General features: G+C 42.8%; 1 protein-coding gene across 2 annotated transcripts in view; it reads left to right on the top strand.

Moving 5' to 3' along the window:
- The window catches only part of ZC3H6 (zinc finger CCCH-type containing 6), a 202,835-nt gene that overhangs the window by 44,730 nt on the left and 141,510 nt on the right, over positions 1–16,595 (top strand). The window contains exon 1 of one of the 2 annotated variants that reach the window (XM_030195944.1): positions 15,995–16,025. The exons of the other annotated variant lie outside the window; for it this stretch is intronic. The gene's annotated coding sequence lies outside the window, so the exon portion shown is untranslated. Of the gene's footprint in view, positions 1–15,994; positions 16,026–16,595 lie in introns of those variants that run through there. 2 annotated transcript variants of the gene reach the window in all.

Genomic DNA, 16,595 nt, shown 5'->3' with positions numbered 1-16,595 from the left:
CATAGCTGATCATTTCTCCTCTCATAACAGCCTTGGCTGCTTCCCAGTAAGAGGAGGCACTCTCAACTGAATATTCGTTGTTGACTTTATATTCAGTCCAAACAGCTAGCAGTCTCTCTTTGAAACCCATATCCTTAACTAGATAGCTCGGAAAAGACCACCAGCGCATTTTTTCTTCCATCCCCAATGGTTGCCAGTTCACCCAAACTTCTGCGTGATCTGAAATGGCGTAAGGTCCTATTCTCGCCTCTCTAACCCCTCCCATCAGTGATCTGGACATCAGTATGTAATCTATCCTCGATTGAGTATTATGCACCCTTGACATGTGAGTATAGTCCCTATCCTGCGGATGTAATACTCTCCATACATCTAGCAGATCCAATACAGTGCAGAGATTGGGCAGCCCTTTCGAGGGCCAATGCCGTAACGTGGGAGGGGGCTGAGACTTATCCATTTCTGGGTCACACACCATATTAAAGTCCCCTCCAAGCACCATTGGGATGGGATCTACCTTAGTAAGTGTATCCACCAGGCTTTTATAAAATGGAGCCTCAAACTGATTCGGGGCATATATACTGCCTAATAGTACCTGCTGTCTTGCTATTATTGCCTTACCAAAAATATATCGCCCCTCTTGATCTTTAGTAACATCACTCAATTCTGTCACCAGCCCTTTCCTGATTAAGATGGCTACTCCTCCCTTTTTCCCCTTAGCTGGTGAGGCTACACAATTTCCTACCCACCATCTGGCCAGTTTTTCATGTTCCTTGTCTGAGAGATGTGTTTCTTGTAAAAGGGCTATGTCTACATGAATTCTTTGCAGATATTTCAAGATTTTTGATCTTTTAATGGGTGAGTTAATACCACCCACATTCCATGTTACTATTTTAATCATTTAAGGGACATAGAAACATCCTATTTGCCATTGAAACCTTTTATCTTCTGACAGAGGCCACCCCAGCCCATGGCCTCCCTCAGCTACTTCAATGTGCTGTTTGTACCAAGTTCTCCCTTGGGTTGATGTTTTCTTATTTCTCTTTACCTCTGTAGTGCTCCAATTTTCCCCTTGAGTTTCCCTTCCTGCTAGCGTCTGCATCCCCTTCCCTTGAACCCCCCCCCCCTTCTCCTCCCATATCCCCCTCCCCATCCCCCTTTGTCTTCCCTCCTACTTCCCCTCCGAGGAACCAGTCACGTGTGACCCCCCCCCTTGCTATTTCCCGCCTCTTAAACATTTATTAATTTGTGTTCTCATAATTGTATGTAAAAGTTTTTTTATAGTCCCATTATCTCCCTATTCCCCAATTTTAAAGTTTAAGATTTTCTCATATGTTATCCCGCAAATTTTAACAAATCATGTGAACCTTCTTACAATTTCTGTAACTGTCAAACAGATCTACTATTTCAAACATTCTTAAATTATTCTACCAGTTCTGTAAAACCTCAATGAAATATGGGAGCAATAAAAAACATTTATCTCAGCTCTCTTCCGCTTGTTGTCATATCTTCTTACGTAAGGTTGTCTCCCAACTTTAACAAACTGTTTTTCTCCTCCCTTGTGCTCATCACAACTGCTGGGGCAATCATCATTTACTCTGTCGTCTTAGTTCTGTCAATTAAGCCATTTGTACTGTGGATATTCTTCAAGCCAGAAGCATTTGTTTCCTGTAATCCTTAATCCTCTTATAACAAGCTCTTTCCCTCCTGCAGCTCCCGAAACACTTCGGCCGTTACCTCCATATTAGTATGCTGTCTCCTCATATATGTCCAAACTTGCTCTTACATACAGCAAAACTCTCCCGCTGGGACAGTATAGCTGAAAACATCAAGTCTACAAAGTTTTAGATGGCTTCTCCATTGCCTATTGATCTGTAACAACAAATTAGCTCCTATTAGATGATCTGCCTGGTAGTGCTCCTCGAGTCTTTTGCCCTGGGGTCATCAGCAGCCCACACTTTTAGGCTTGTTTGAGTTGTTTTGTGTATTACATTGTCTTCCGCTTACCGCCATGCCAAAGTAACTTTTTACATTTCAGTGGATGATTTTCAATTGTAGCTTATTCCTTCAACTTTTTTATTCATCTCCCGTCTGCAGCAGCTGTTTCACAAAGTCTTGTGCTGCTTGTGCTGTTTCATAGGTTTTCGTAGTGGACTGATGGGTTACCCGTAATTTCGCTGGATAAAGCAAGGCAAATTTAACCTTATGTTGGACCAGTTGGGAGCAAATTGGTGAAAAGCTCCTTCTCTTCGCTGCAACTGCCGCTGAATAGTCCTGGAAGCAAAGAATTTTTTGATTGTTATATCTAAGAGCCATACCTCCTCTCATAGCTTGCAGTATCGCTGTTTTTTGGGCAAAATTAAGGCGACGGCAGATAACTATTCTGGGTCTGGCGTCACCCGATCTTTGTATCCCCATTCGGTGCGCTCTCTCAATTTGCAAATGGCCCATCTCTGTGTTTAATTTCAGTTCTTTCATCAGCCATGTTTCAAGAAAAGCACGTAGATCTTTGTCGCTGATTTCTTCTGAGAGCCCAACGAAGCGTAAGTTATTACGTCGGGATCTATTTTCTAGATCCTTGAGTTTCTCAGCTTGTTGTTCTACCAGCTTTTGAAGTTTGGCACATTTTTCTTCCACAACTCCTGTTCGGTCTTCCAGGGCCCCCGTGCGTTGTTGGTGTGCTACAAGGTCTTGACTCAGTAGCGCCATATGGTGTTGTAATCCCTCCAACTTTGAATTTAAGCCTTCTAATTTTTTATCTAGGATCGCCTCCATCGCGGTCGTTACCTCTCCCACGATCTCCGCCGCCCACGCCGACCCGACTGCAGAGATTGGCGGGCTTGCTGGGGCCGCCATTTTGTCCTCCATTGCTTTGCTCTTGTCTCTGTCTTTTTTTAGCGATTTCGTCGCCATAGTTGTCTCCAATCTCTCTTTCGACAGCGGTATCTTAGTGTGGCAGCCTTCCGCTGGCAAATGTATAGGCTCACGTCGTTTTTAGAAGTTGATTCGGCGGGAATTGCAAGGAGGTACCTGGAGCTAATCTAACATCGACCGCTCCGGTACATAGTGTTACGTGACCCCCCCCCCCCCCCCCCCCCCCCGGGTATGCCTTTTTAAACAGGGTAGTTTTTAGTGTTTTCCGGAAGTTTAGGTGGTCGTTCATAGTTTTCAAGGCTTTTGTAATGCGTTCCACAGTTGTGTGCTTATGTATGAAAAACTGTACGTGTAAGTTGATTTGTATTTGAGTCCTTTGCAGCTTGGGTAGTGCAGATTTAGGTACGTTCATGTTGATTCGGATGTGTTTCTAGTTGGTAGGTCAATCAAGTCTGTCATGTATCCCGGAGTTTCATCGTAGATAATTTTGTGAACCAGAGTACAGATTTTGAAAACAATGCGTTCTTTGATTGGGAGCCAGTGTAGTTTTTCACGAAGGGGTTTTGCACTTTCAGATCGCGTTTTTCCAAAGATAAGCCTAGCTGCCGTGTTTTGAGTGGTCTGAAGTTTCTTTAAGGTTTGTTCTTTGCATCCCGCATAAATTCCATTGCAGAGTCTACATGGCTTAGTACCATTGATTGTATCAGGTTGCGAAATGTTCCCTTCGGGAAGAATTGTTTCACGCGTTTGAGTTTCCACATTGAGTGGAACATTTTCTTTGTTGTGGATGTCATTTGGCTCTCTAGTATTAGGTTGTGGTCCATTGTAACGCCGAGGATTTTCAGGCTGTCTGAGATAGGGAGGGTGTAATCTGGGGTGTTGATAATTGTGGGGTTATCCGCGCTGTGTAGGGATGAAAGGATGAGAGTTTTGTTTTCTTTTAGTTTTATTTGAAATGCATTTGCCCAAGAGTCCATGATGTTCAGGCTGATCTTGATTTCGTTGGTGATTTCTGTCAGTTTAGATTTGTAAGGAATGAATATTGTGACATCGTCTGCGTAGATGAAAGGGTTAAGTCCTTGTTTGGATAAGGCTAGTGGGGTCATCATTAGGTTGAAGAGGATCGGTGATAGTAGTGATCCTTTTGATACTCCGCAATCTGCTTTCCACGGTGATGATATGTTTGAGTTTGATTTTACTTGATAATGTTCTTGTGGTTAGGAAACCCTTGATCCAGCTAAGTATGTTTCCACCAATCCCGAACTTGTCTAGTAATCTTATTAATATATTATGGTTTACCATGTCGAATGCACTAGACATGTCGAATTGGAGGAGGAGGATGTTTTTGCCTATTGCTATTTCCTGCTTGAATTTGGCTAGGAGAGTGAGTAGTACTGTTTCTGTGCTGTACAGGGGGCGAAAACCTGACTGTGATTCATGTAATATTGAGAATTTGTTTATATAATCTGTAAGTTGTTTGGCTACCATGCTTTCTGACAACGGAATGGATGCTACCGGACAGTAGTTAGTGAATTCATTTGTCTTTTTCTTGGTGTCTTTTGGTATCGGAGTGAGTAGGATATTGCCATTTTCCTTAGGGAAGAGACCTTGCTGAAGCATGTAGTTTAGGTGGGATGTGAGGTCTGCTATGAAGCGGTCAGGGCGGATTTCATTAGGTAGTTGGGACAGGTATCTAGTTTACAGTGAGTGTTGGAGAACCTGCTGATCGCCTTTGCAACTGCATCAACGGTAAGAAGGGCGAATTTTAACCAGGTTCGGTCAGCCGGGTATTCTCCAGTGGTTGGGTCCAACTCATTAAGGAAGATTTCGATGTCAGTGTTGTCCTGAGGTAGCGTGTTGCATAGGTTTGCAATTTTTTCATTGAAATACTTAGCAAGTTTGTCTGCAGATGGGATGGCTGTATTCATTGTAGTGACCAAGTTGGTGTCTAGGAGTTTGTTCACGAGTTGGTATAATTTCTTCCTGTCTTTGTAATCTGTCCCTATTTTAGTTTTATAGTATGATCTTTTGGTCTGTCTTATAGCGTATTTGTATTTTCTTTGTGATTGTTTCCATGTGTTGAGTGTGTGTTCGTCCTTTGTTTTTCTCCATGCTCGTTCGAGTTTCCTAGATTGTGTTTTTAGCTTTTTCAGTTCATCATTGAACCATGGTATCGAGTTCTGCTTACGTAAAGTTCTTGTTCGTAAGGGTGCTATTTCATCTAGTATGCATTTGCATCTTTTATCCCATTCCACGAGGTAATCTATGGAGTCTGTTTGTGCTGTCCATTCATTGTTGTATATCTCTTGCCGGAATGTTTTCGTGTCTACTTGACCTCTTGTGCTGTAGGATGCATGTTCTTGTATTTGGTGTAATCCCTTCTTCCGCCAGTGTAGGGATAAATGTAATTTGTAGTGATCAGTCCAGGGTGTGTCTGTCCATTTAATATCTGTTGTTAGGTTCTGGTCTGTTGAAAGTTTGTGTGAGGTAAGATCAAGTGTGTGCCCTTTGACGTGGGTTGCTTGCATATGTGGCCATTTGAGATCCCATAGGTGGAGGAATTCCTTATGTTCTCATGAATTGATTGAGTTTGGGTCTTCTAAGTGAAGGTTGATGTCTCCTAATACTAGTAGATTGTAGTTGGTTACACATATGTTTTGAAATGAAGTCCATGAAGTTAGTCTGGCCTTCGTTTCAATTACCTGGAGGTCTGTAAAACAAGACACAATTCAAATGATCGCGTAGGGTTTTATTGTGGATTCTGATTGAGGCAATTTCAAGTTGAGGTGTCATGGACTTGGCAGTGGTTTCAGTGGTAAAGTGGGATCGATAGATTAGTGCTATGCCTCCGCCTCTCTTTTCCTTTCTGGTCCAGTGTGTGATTTTGTATCCTGAAGGGCACAGGTGTAGGATTATGGGGTCCTTTGGGTCGTGGATCCAGGTTTCATTGATGAAGAGTAGGTCAAGGTCTTCTGCCCATTGCAGCGACTCATTACCCAATATTTGCTCTTGCGGTTTTATCTGTCCCTCGACTCCAATTACATCTTCCAAACAAGTTATTCCTCTTTCCTCCCATCTTTTAAAAACTGGATTCTCCAAGCCTGACACAAACTTAGGGTTCCCCCTAATAGTCATTAATTCCGTGATTCCAGTATCCACTTTCAAGCAGTTCCCCAAGAACTGCCACGTGTCACGCAGCGGCGTCAACAACAGACTTTGGCTTAGATATCTAGGGATCAAAGATCGCTCCATCTGCAACAGTGACACCAAGCGATAGGGAGCATAAAATGCCTCTTCCATTTCTAGGGGGGTGTATTTATTCGATTCAAAAAGCCAGTCTCTAATATGTCGCAGTAAACATGCCATATTATATAGTTTCACATTAGGCAAGCCTAGTCCCCCCTGTGACCAGCCCCCCCACAACAGCTGGAATTTAAGTTTCGCCTTTTTATTCGCCCAGCAGAATCTCACTACCAGTCGGTAGAAATTCACCAGGTCTTTATTCAACAGCCGAAGGGGGAGGGTTTGCATGACGTATAACCAGCGAGGGAGAATGACCATACGTATGAGCCCCAACCGACCTATCAGGGAGAGCGGCAATGCTTCCCATTTTTCCAGCTGCTGTTTGGTTTGCGCCAGTAGTTGTTGTATATTAAGTTTATAAAGGTCCCTAGTCTTCATGGATAACAAAATACCTAGATAACGGAAGTGTCCACCTGCCCACCGCAATGGGAAGGTCCCAGGCCAATTTCTATTAATCGCTTCATCAGTAGCCAATGCCTCTGATTTCTCCAGATTTAATTTGAGACCAGAGAAATCCCCGAATTCTTGAAATACCTCTAATAAAGTTGGCAACGATGTCTCTGGCCTCGTGATCACAACTAATAAATCGTCAGCGAAGGCTGCCAATTTGAACTTCACCGTACCCAAAGTTACACCATGAATGTCTGCATTGGAATATACCTCTCTTATCAATGGATCCAAATACAGTGCGAACAATAATGGCGACAAGGGGCAACCTTGACGAGTGCCCCTCTCTATCCCCACTTTTTCTGAGCAGTTACCATTCACCATCACTCTCGCTTTTGGTGAAGAATACAGTGATTTAACCGCTCCCAAAAACCATCCGTCGAATCCATATTTTTCCAACACTGTAAACAGAAAATCCCATCTTACACAGTCGAAAGCTTTTTCTGCATCAAAGCTTACTATGAGTGCTGATCTATTTGCCCTACCAATCTGTTCCAAAGAGAGTAAAATTCGTCTAAGATTCTTAGATACCGCTCGGCCTTTAACAAAGCCCACCTGGGCTTCGTGCACAATTCTTGGCAGCACCCGACTCATTCTGTTTGCCAGTATCTTTGCGAAAATTTTAACTTCACAGTTCAAAAGTGATATGGGTCTATAAGACTCAGGCAAAGTGACATCTCTTTTAGGCTTCGGAATTAATATTATATGAGCTATATTCAGTTGGTCTGGTAGTGAATCTTTCTCTACCCATTCATTATAGGCTTCAACCATCGGTGGTAAAATGGCCTCTCCCATCAATTTATAAAACTCTATCTTAAACCATCCGGCCCAGGTGTTTTCCCTGATTGTCTGCTTCCAATGGCTCATCCCACCTCATCAATAGATATAGGGGCATTAAGCTGTTCTCTCTCCCTATCAGTCAGTCTCGGAGAATCCAGATTGTCCAAATATAAAGTACTTTCCAGGCCTGAATCATCCCTTTCTGCATATAATTGCAGGTAAAAGTTTTGAAAAATACCTTGAACCTCAGAGTCTGAATGGCAAAGTTTACCTGTCTGATCTTTCAAGGCTGCTACTATGCGAGTGGCCTGTTTCCAAGCTATCAGTCACGCCATCATCTTCCCGCCTTTGCCCCCAAATTTATATAATTGGAATTTATAGTAGGTTTGTGATTTCACCTCACGTTCATGAATTAATGTGTTTAAAGTCACCTGTGCCCCTAGAAGCTCCTTCCTAGTATGAACGTTTGGGTTTTCTCCAAGTCTTCTCCGTAAGCTATGTACATGGGCCTCTAATCTCAAAATCTCTTTATCCCTAGCTTTTTTGTAGTGACTGACATAGCTGATCATTTCTCCTCTCATAACAGCCTTGGCTGCTTCCCAGTAAGAGGAGGCACTCTCAACTGAATATTCGTTGTTGACTTTATATTCAGTCCAAACAGCTAGCAGTCTCTCTTTGAAACCCATATCCTTAACTAGATAGCTCGGAAAAGACCACCAGCGCATTTTTTCTTCCATCCCCAATGGTTGCCAGTTCACCCAAACTTCTGCGTGATCTGAAATGGCGTAAGGTCCTATTCTCGCCTCTCTAACCCCTCCCATCAGTGATCTGGACATCAGTATGTAATCTATCCTCGATTGAGTATTATGCACCCTTGACATGTGAGTATAGTCCCTATCCTGCGGATGTAATACTCTCCATACATCTAGCAGATCCAATACAGTGCAGAGATTGGGCAGCCCTTTCGAGGGCCAATGCCGTAACGTGGGAGGGGGCTGAGACTTATCCATTTCTGGGTCACACACCATATTAAAGTCCCCTCCAAGCACCATTGGGATGGGATCTACCTTAGTAAGTGTATCCACCAGGCTTTTATAAAATGGAGCCTCAAACTGATTCGGGGCATATATACTGCCTAATAGTACCTGCTGTCTTGCTATTATTGCCTTACCAAAAATATATCGCCCCTCTTGATCTTTAGTAACATCACTCAATTCTGTCACCAGCCCTTTCCTGATTAAGATGGCTACTCCTCCCTTTTTCCCCTTAGCTGGTGAGGCTACACAATTTCCTACCCACCATCTGGCCAGTTTTTCATGTTCCTTGTCTGAGAGATGTGTTTCTTGTAAAAGGGCTATGTCTACATGAATTCTTTGCAGATATTTCAAGATTTTTGATCTTTTAATGGGTGAGTTAATACCACCCACATTCCATGTTACTATTTTAATCATTTAAGGGACATAGAAACATCCTATTTGCCATTGAAACCTTTTATCTTCTGACAGAGGCCACCCCAGCCCATGGCCTCCCTCAGCTACTTCAATGTGCTGTTTGTACCAAGTTCTCCCTTGGGTTGATGTTTTCTTATTTCTCTTTACCTCTGTAGTGCTCCAATTTTCCCCTTGAGTTTCCCTTCCTGCTAGCGTCTGCATCCCCTTCCCTTGAACCCCCCCCCCCCCTTCTCCTCCCATATCCCCCTCCCCATCCCCCTTTGTCTTCCCTCCTACTTCCCCTCCGAGGAACCAGTCACGTGTGACCCCCCCCCTTGCTATTTCCCGCCTCTTAAACATTTATTAATTTGTGTTCTCATAATTGTATGTAAAAGTTTTTTTTTTTTTTTTTTTTTTTTGTTTAAATCTTTTTTATTAAGAACAACAACAGTTAAACATATTATACACTGAGAGATATTCAACCAAGTAACAGTATGCTAGTTCAAATCAGCTTGTGAACATTTTCTTTATTTTCCCCCCCCCTTCCCTCCCCCCGTCTCCCTCCCCTCCACTCTTCCCCCCCCTTCCCCCCCTTCCCTTCCAGCTATGTTCAAGCCAGTTTCAAACAGTGCTACCATCCATAGGGCATTCGTTCAAGACATTGGGATTAAGAACATTCTTCCTCCTGAGGCAGTAGCTTATAAGCACGACCCACTGCCCAGGGCTTTGTTTCTCATAGCCCTTCATCTACCATCTCCATCTTTACCATGAATCATACAGCTTTATTGTTCATATCAATATCCTTAGCAGACTAAATCCATTCCCATATGGTCAAATGTCGGCGGTGCATGTCTCAGCTTCGTCCCCCCCCCTCCCTCTCCCCCCCCCCCAGTACTTCTCCCTACTCATCATTCTCTCTTACTCCACATTCATTCCCATTCATTCCAACTCATTCAATTGTAAAAGTTTTTTTATAGTCCCATTATCTCCCTATTCCCCAATTTTAAAGTTTAAGATTTTCTCATATGTTATCCCGCAAATTTTAACAAATCATGTGAACCTTCTTACAATTTCTGTAACTGTCAAACAGATCTACTATTTCAAACATTCTTAAATTATTCTACCAGTTCTGTAAAACCTCAATGAAATATGGGAGCAATAAAAAACATTTATCTCAGCTCTCTTCCGCTTGTTGTCATATCTTCTTACGTAAGGTTGTCTCCCAACTTTAACAAACTGTTTTTCTCCTCCCTTGTGCTCATCACAACTGCTGGGGCAATCATCATTTACTCTGTCGTCTTAGTTCTGTCAATTAAGCCATTTGTACTGTGGATATTCTTCAAGCCAGAAGCATTTGTTTCCTGTAATCCTTAATCCTCTTATAACAAGCTCTTTCCCTCCTGCAGCTCCCGAAACACTTCGGCCGTTACCTCCATATTAGTATGCTGTCTCCTCATATATGTCCAAACTTGCTCTTACATACAGCAAAACTCTCCCGCTGGGACAGTATAGCTGAAAACATCAAGTCTACAAAGTTTTAGATGGCTTCTCCATTGCCTATTGATCTGTAACAACAAATTAGCTCCTATTAGATGATCTGCCTGGTAGTGCTCCTCGAGTCTTTTGCCCTGGGGTCATCAGCAGCCCACACTTTTAGGCTTGTTTGAGTTGTTTTGTGTATTACATTGTCTTCCGCTTACCGCCATGCCAAAGTAACTTTTTACATTTCAGTGGATGATTTTCAATTGTAGCTTATTCCTTCAACTTTTTTATTCATCTCCCGTCTGCAGCAGCTGTTTCACAAAGTCTTGTGCTGCTTGTGCTGTTTCATAGGTTTTCGTAGTGGACTGATGGGTTACCCGTAATTTCGCTGGATAAAGCAAGGCAAATTTAACCTTATGTTGGACCAGTTGGGAGCAAATTGGTGAAAAGCTCCTTCTCTTCGCTGCAACTGCCGCTGAATAGTCCTGGAAGCAAAGAATTTTTTGATTGTTATATCTAAGAGCCATACCTCCTCTCATAGCTTGCAGTATCGCTGTTTTTTGGGCAAAATTAAGGCGACGGCAGATAACTATTCTGGGTCTGGCGTCACCCGATCTTTGTATCCCCATTCGGTGCGCTCTCTCAATTTGCAAATGGCCCATCTCTGTGTTTAATTTCAGTTCTTTCATCAGCCATGTTTCAAGAAAAGCACGTAGATCTTTGTCGCTGATTTCTTCTGAGAGCCCAACGAAGCGTAAGTTATTACGTCGGGATCTATTTTCTAGATCCTTGAGTTTCTCAGCTTGTTGTTCTACCAGCTTTTGAAGTTTGGCACATTTTTCTTCCACAACTCCTGTTCGGTCTTCCAGGGCCCCCGTGCGTTGTTGGTGTGCTACAAGGTCTTGACTCAGTAGCGCCATATGGTGTTGTAATCCCTCCAACTTTGAATTTAAGCCTTCTAATTTTTTATCTAGGATCGCCTCCATCGCGGTCGTTACCTCTCCCACGATCTCCGCCGCCCACGCCGACCCGACTGCAGAGATTGGCGGGCTTGCTGGGGCCGCCATTTTGTCCTCCATTGCTTTGCTCTTGTCTCTGTCTTTTTTTAGCGATTTCGTCGCCATAGTTGTCTCCAATCTCTCTTTCGACAGCGGTATCTTAGTGTGGCAGCCTTCCGCTGGCAAATGTATAGGCTCACGTCGTTTTTAGAAGTTGATTCGGCGGGAATTGCAAGGAGGTACCTGGAGCTAATCTAACATCGACCGCTCCGGTACATAGTGTTACGTGACCCCCCCCCCCCCCCGGGTATGCCTTTTTAAACAGGGTAGTTTTTAGTGTTTTCCGGAAGTTTAGGTGGTCGTTCATAGTTTTCAAGGCTTTTGTAATGCGTTCCACAGTTGTGTGCTTATGTATGAAAAACTGTACGTGTAAGTTGATTTGTATTTGAGTCCTTTGCAGCTTGGGTAGTGCAGATTTAGGTACGTTCATGTTGATTCGGATGTGTTTCTAGTTGGTAGGTCGATCAAGTCTGTCATGTATCCCCGAGTTTCATCGTAGATAATTTTGTGAACCAGAGTACAGATTTTGAAAACAATGCGTTCTTTGATTGGGAGCCAGTGTAGTTTTTCACGAAGGGGTTTTGCACTTTCAGATCGCGTTTTTCCAAAGATAAGCCTAGCTGCCGTGTTTTGAGTGGTCTGAAGTTTCTTTAAGGTTTGTTCTTTGCATCCCGCATAAATTCCATTGCAGAGTCTACATGGCTTAGTACCATTGATTGTATCAGGTTGCGAAATGTTCCCTTCGGGAAGAATTGTTTCACGCGTTTGAGTTTCCACATTGAGTGGAACATTTTCTTTGTTGTGGATGTCATTTGGCTCTCTAGTATTAGGTTGTGGTCCATTGTAACGCCGAGGATTTTCAGGCTGTCTGAGATAGGGAGGGTGTAATCTGGGGTGTTGATAATTGTGGGGTTATCCGCGCTGTGTAGGGATGAAAGGATGAGAGTTTTGTTTTCTTTTAGTTTTATTTGAAATGCATTTGCCCAAGAGTCCATGATGTTCAGGCTGATCTTGATTTCGTTGGTGATTTCTGTCAGTTTAGATTTGTAAGGAATGAATATTGTGACATCGTCTGCGTAGATGAAAGGGTTAAGTCCTTGTTTGGATAAGGACTTGGCTAGTGGGGTCATCATTAGGTTGAAGAGGATCGGTGATAGTAGTGATCCTTTTGATACTCCGCAATCTGCTTTCCACGGTGATGATATGTTTGAGTTTGATTTTACTTGATAATGTTCTTGTGGTTAGGAAACCCTTGATCCAGCTAAGTATGTTTCCACCAATCCCGAACTTATCTAGTAATCTTATTAATATATTATGGTTTACCATGTCGAATGCACTAGACATGTCGAATTGGAGGAGGAGGATGTTTTTGCCTATTGCTATTTCCTGCTTGAATTTGGCTAGGAGAGTGAGTAGTACTGTTTCTGTGCTGTACAGGGGGCGAAAACCTGACTGTGATTCATGTAATATTGAGAATTTGTTTATATAATCTGTAAGTTGTTTGGCTACCATGCTTTCTGACAACGGAATGGATGCTACCGGACAGTAGTTAGTGAATTCATTTGTCTTTTTCTTGGTGTCTTTTGGTATCGGAGTGAGTAGGATATTGCCATTTTCCTTAGGGAAGAGACCTTGCTGAAGCATGTAGTTTAGGTGGGATGTGAGGTCTGCTATGAAGCGGTCAGGGCGGATTTCATTAGGTAGTTGGGACAGGTATCTAGTTTACAGTGAGTGTTGGAGAACCTGCTGATCGCCTTTGCAACTGCATCAACGGTAAGAAGGGCGAATTTTAACCAGGTTCGGTCAGCCGGGTATTCTCCAGTGGTTGGGTCCAACTCATTAAGGAAGATTTCGATGTCAGTGTTGTCCTGAGGTAGCGTGTTGCATAGGTTTGCAATTTTTTCATTGAAATACTTAGCAAGTTTGTCTGCAGATGGGATGGCTGTATTCATTGTAGTGACCAAGTTGGTGTCTAGGAGTTTGTTCACGAGTTGGTATAATTTCTTCCTGTCTTTGTAATCTGTCCCTATTTTAGTTTTATAGTATGATCTTTTGGTCTGTCTTATAGCGTATTTGTATTTTCTTTGTGATTGTTTCCATGTGTTGAGTGTGTGTTCGTCCTTTGTTTTTCTCCATGCTCGTTCGAGTTTCCTAGATTGTGTTTTTAGCTTTTTCAGTTCATCATTGAACCATGGTATCGAGTTCTGCTTACGTAAAGTTCTTGTTCGTAAGGGTGCTATTTCATCTAGTATGCATTTGCATCTTTTATCCCATTCCACGAGGTAATCTATGGAGTCTGTTTGTGCTGTCCATTCATTGTTGTATATCTCTTGCCGGAATGTTTTCGTGTCTACTTGACCTCTTGTGCTGTAGGATGCATGTTCTTGTATTTGGTGTAATCCCTTCTTCCGCCAGTGTAGGGATAAATGTAATTTGTAGTGATCAGTCCAGGGTGTGTCTGTCCATTTAATATCTGTTGTTAGGTTCTGGTCTGTTGAAAGTTTGTGTGAGGTAAGATCAAGTGTGTGCCCTTTGACGTGGGTTGCTTGCATATGTGGCCATTTGAGATCCCATAGGTGGAGGAATTCCTTATGTTCTCATGAATTGATTGAGTTTGGGTCTTCTAAGTGAAGGTTGATGTCTCCTAATACTAGTAGATTGTAGTTGGTTACACATATGTTTTGAAATGAAGTCCATGAAGTTAGTCTGGCCTTCGTTTCAATTACCTGGAGGTCTGTAAAACAAGACACAATTCAAATGATCGCGTAGGGTTTTATTGTGGATTCTGATTGAGGCAATTTCAAGTTGAGGTGTCATGGACTTGGCAGTGGTTTCAGTGGTAAAGTGGGATCGATAGATTAGTGCTATGCCTCCGCCTCTCTTTTCCTTTCTGGTCCAGTGTGTGATTTTGTATCCTGAAGGGCACAGGTGTAGGATTATGGGGTCCTTTGGGTCGTGGATCCAGGTTTCATTGATGAAGAGTAGGTCAAGGTCTTCTGCCATGATCCAGTCTTAGTATTGCGGTTTTGTTTACTGCGGATCTGGCGTTGATGTAGCCCACTTGGATTGTTTGGAATGGGTCTTCTGTGTCTGGTGTTGTGTGGACTTTTATTAGTTGTTGTTTCTTTGTTGAGGTGAGTTTGTTTGCACCCTTCTTTGCATTCTGTAGTGGTTGTCCGCATGTTGGTGTTCTTCCTTTGTTTAAGTTGTTGTCAGTTTGATGAGAATCATAAGCTTGGAGGAGTAGCCTAGCTGTTAGAGAAGCAAGTGGGATTTGAACCGGGAAAGCCAGGGTTCAGAAATGTCAGTGGAAGAAGTGGGATTTGAACCCTGGCTTTCCCGGTTCAAATCCCACTTCTTTCACTGACACTTTTGTGACTTTAGCAAGCCACTTCACCTTCCATCTCCTCAGGTATAATTTAGATTGTGAGCTCTTTTGGGCAGGGGAAGTCATTTATGTGTCTGACTATAACGTGCCTTAAACTCAGATTTGGAAAAAAAGTGAGTAATAAATACAAATCAAGCTCTGATGAAATGGATTCTACTAAGGTGGCCATGTTCTATCTGTTCAAGGAAAACCCCTGGGAGAATTGAACCATCCTCTGATAGAGCAACAGGAGCAGATTACTGTGCTTATTCTGTTCCTCTTACCCCGGGCACATGCTGAAGCATAGCTACAGGTGTTGGTCACTCCAACTCTCTGGCCTGCAGCAAAACCAGTGCAGCCATAGAAGGGACTTGGGGTTGAGACTCTTGTGCTTTGCAAGAGATATAAAACCCTGTTATGGGTTTTTGAACTAATTCTGCATTGTGTTCACCTTATGGTCTCTCACATGCCCAGATTCACTGTGTTGTACATTATATCCCTGGTAATAGGAGAGCCACTAGCTTGGGCCTCTTCACTTTGGAAGAGATTGGATCCTGTTGTGTCTAAGAGTTTCATTCATACTTTTAAGACTCTGTGTGAGAAACCAGAATTTAGCAGTGGTCTTTTGGAATGGTTTTTTAAACTGGATTGAAGATAAACTAATAAACTGATGTGCCAAGACTTTATCTCAATGTCTGGAAACTCAATTTATTTTGGTTTGTGCCTGCATGATCAGATCTGGGAGTATCAGAGCCTCAGCTTCCTTCTCTGTTATCTCACCTACTAACTCTAGGCCGTAAAGCCTATGGAGGCAGGCCATACAAGACTTAGATTATCTGACACTGTTTTCAAGCTTTCTGATATGTCCAAGCTGTTTTCATTGGCATGGCTTACAAATATCTTGTCTGACTCGATTCAGTCAGTCTGGGGACTTTCCACATTCAGCCAGTCTTATAAGAACATACGAGTAGCCATACTGGGTCAGACCAATGATCAATCTAGCCCAGTATCCTGTTTCCAACACTGGCCAAGCCAGGTCACAAGTACCTGGCAGAAACCCAAATCACGGCAACACGCCATGCTACCAATCCCAGGGCAAGCAGTTGCTTCCCCATGTCTGTCTCAGTTGCAGACTAGGGACTTTTCCTCCAGGAACTTGTCCAAACCTAGCATCCTGTTTGCTTTTTTGGCTGACGCCGCACATTGAGCAGAAGTTTTCAGCGTATTATCTACGATGACACCTAGATCTTTTTCTTGGTTGCTGACCCCCAAGGTGGACCCTAGCATCAGGTAACTATGATTCGCATTATTCTTTCCAATGTGCATCATATTGCATTTGTCCACATTAAATTTCATTTGTTATTTGGATGCCCAGAATTCCAATTTCCTAAGTTCTTACTGCAGTATTTCACAGGATTTGGAGACCATCCTAATAGGGCTGATTGGATTAAATTATTTGAGGACTTTTCAAGGGGACTGATAGCAAGTAATTTAGTTGAAAACAGTTATAAAATACTTTATAGGTGGTACCATACTCCTCAAAGTTTTGTTACATTATAAGCAAGGGACTGGTTTATGGTTATGTTATTGATTCTCTTTGTTATTAGTCTGAGATGATGAGGCACATTGTGGGAAGATCCAACCTTGGTGGTTTTGGAGGTGAGAGATTTTTCTAAAGGAACAAGATATTTCATTAATCCGGGCATCCCAGCTGTTTGGGAGATTGGGCTGTAAGCGAGGTGTTGTGCCCGTAATCAAATAGCGCTAATGGGGAAGGGGCTGGGAGGGAGAGGGTGGTGGGGAAGGGGAGAGGGGATGTAAAGACTGATGATGGCCATGTTATAAAGATTTGGCGATACA

This window comes from Microcaecilia unicolor, chromosome 3, assembly GCF_901765095.1.
Source record: "Microcaecilia unicolor chromosome 3, aMicUni1.1, whole genome shotgun sequence".
Taxonomy (NCBI): Eukaryota; Metazoa; Chordata; class Amphibia; order Gymnophiona; family Siphonopidae; genus Microcaecilia; species Microcaecilia unicolor.
This window is presented reverse-complemented; position numbering and strand designations above follow the sequence as displayed.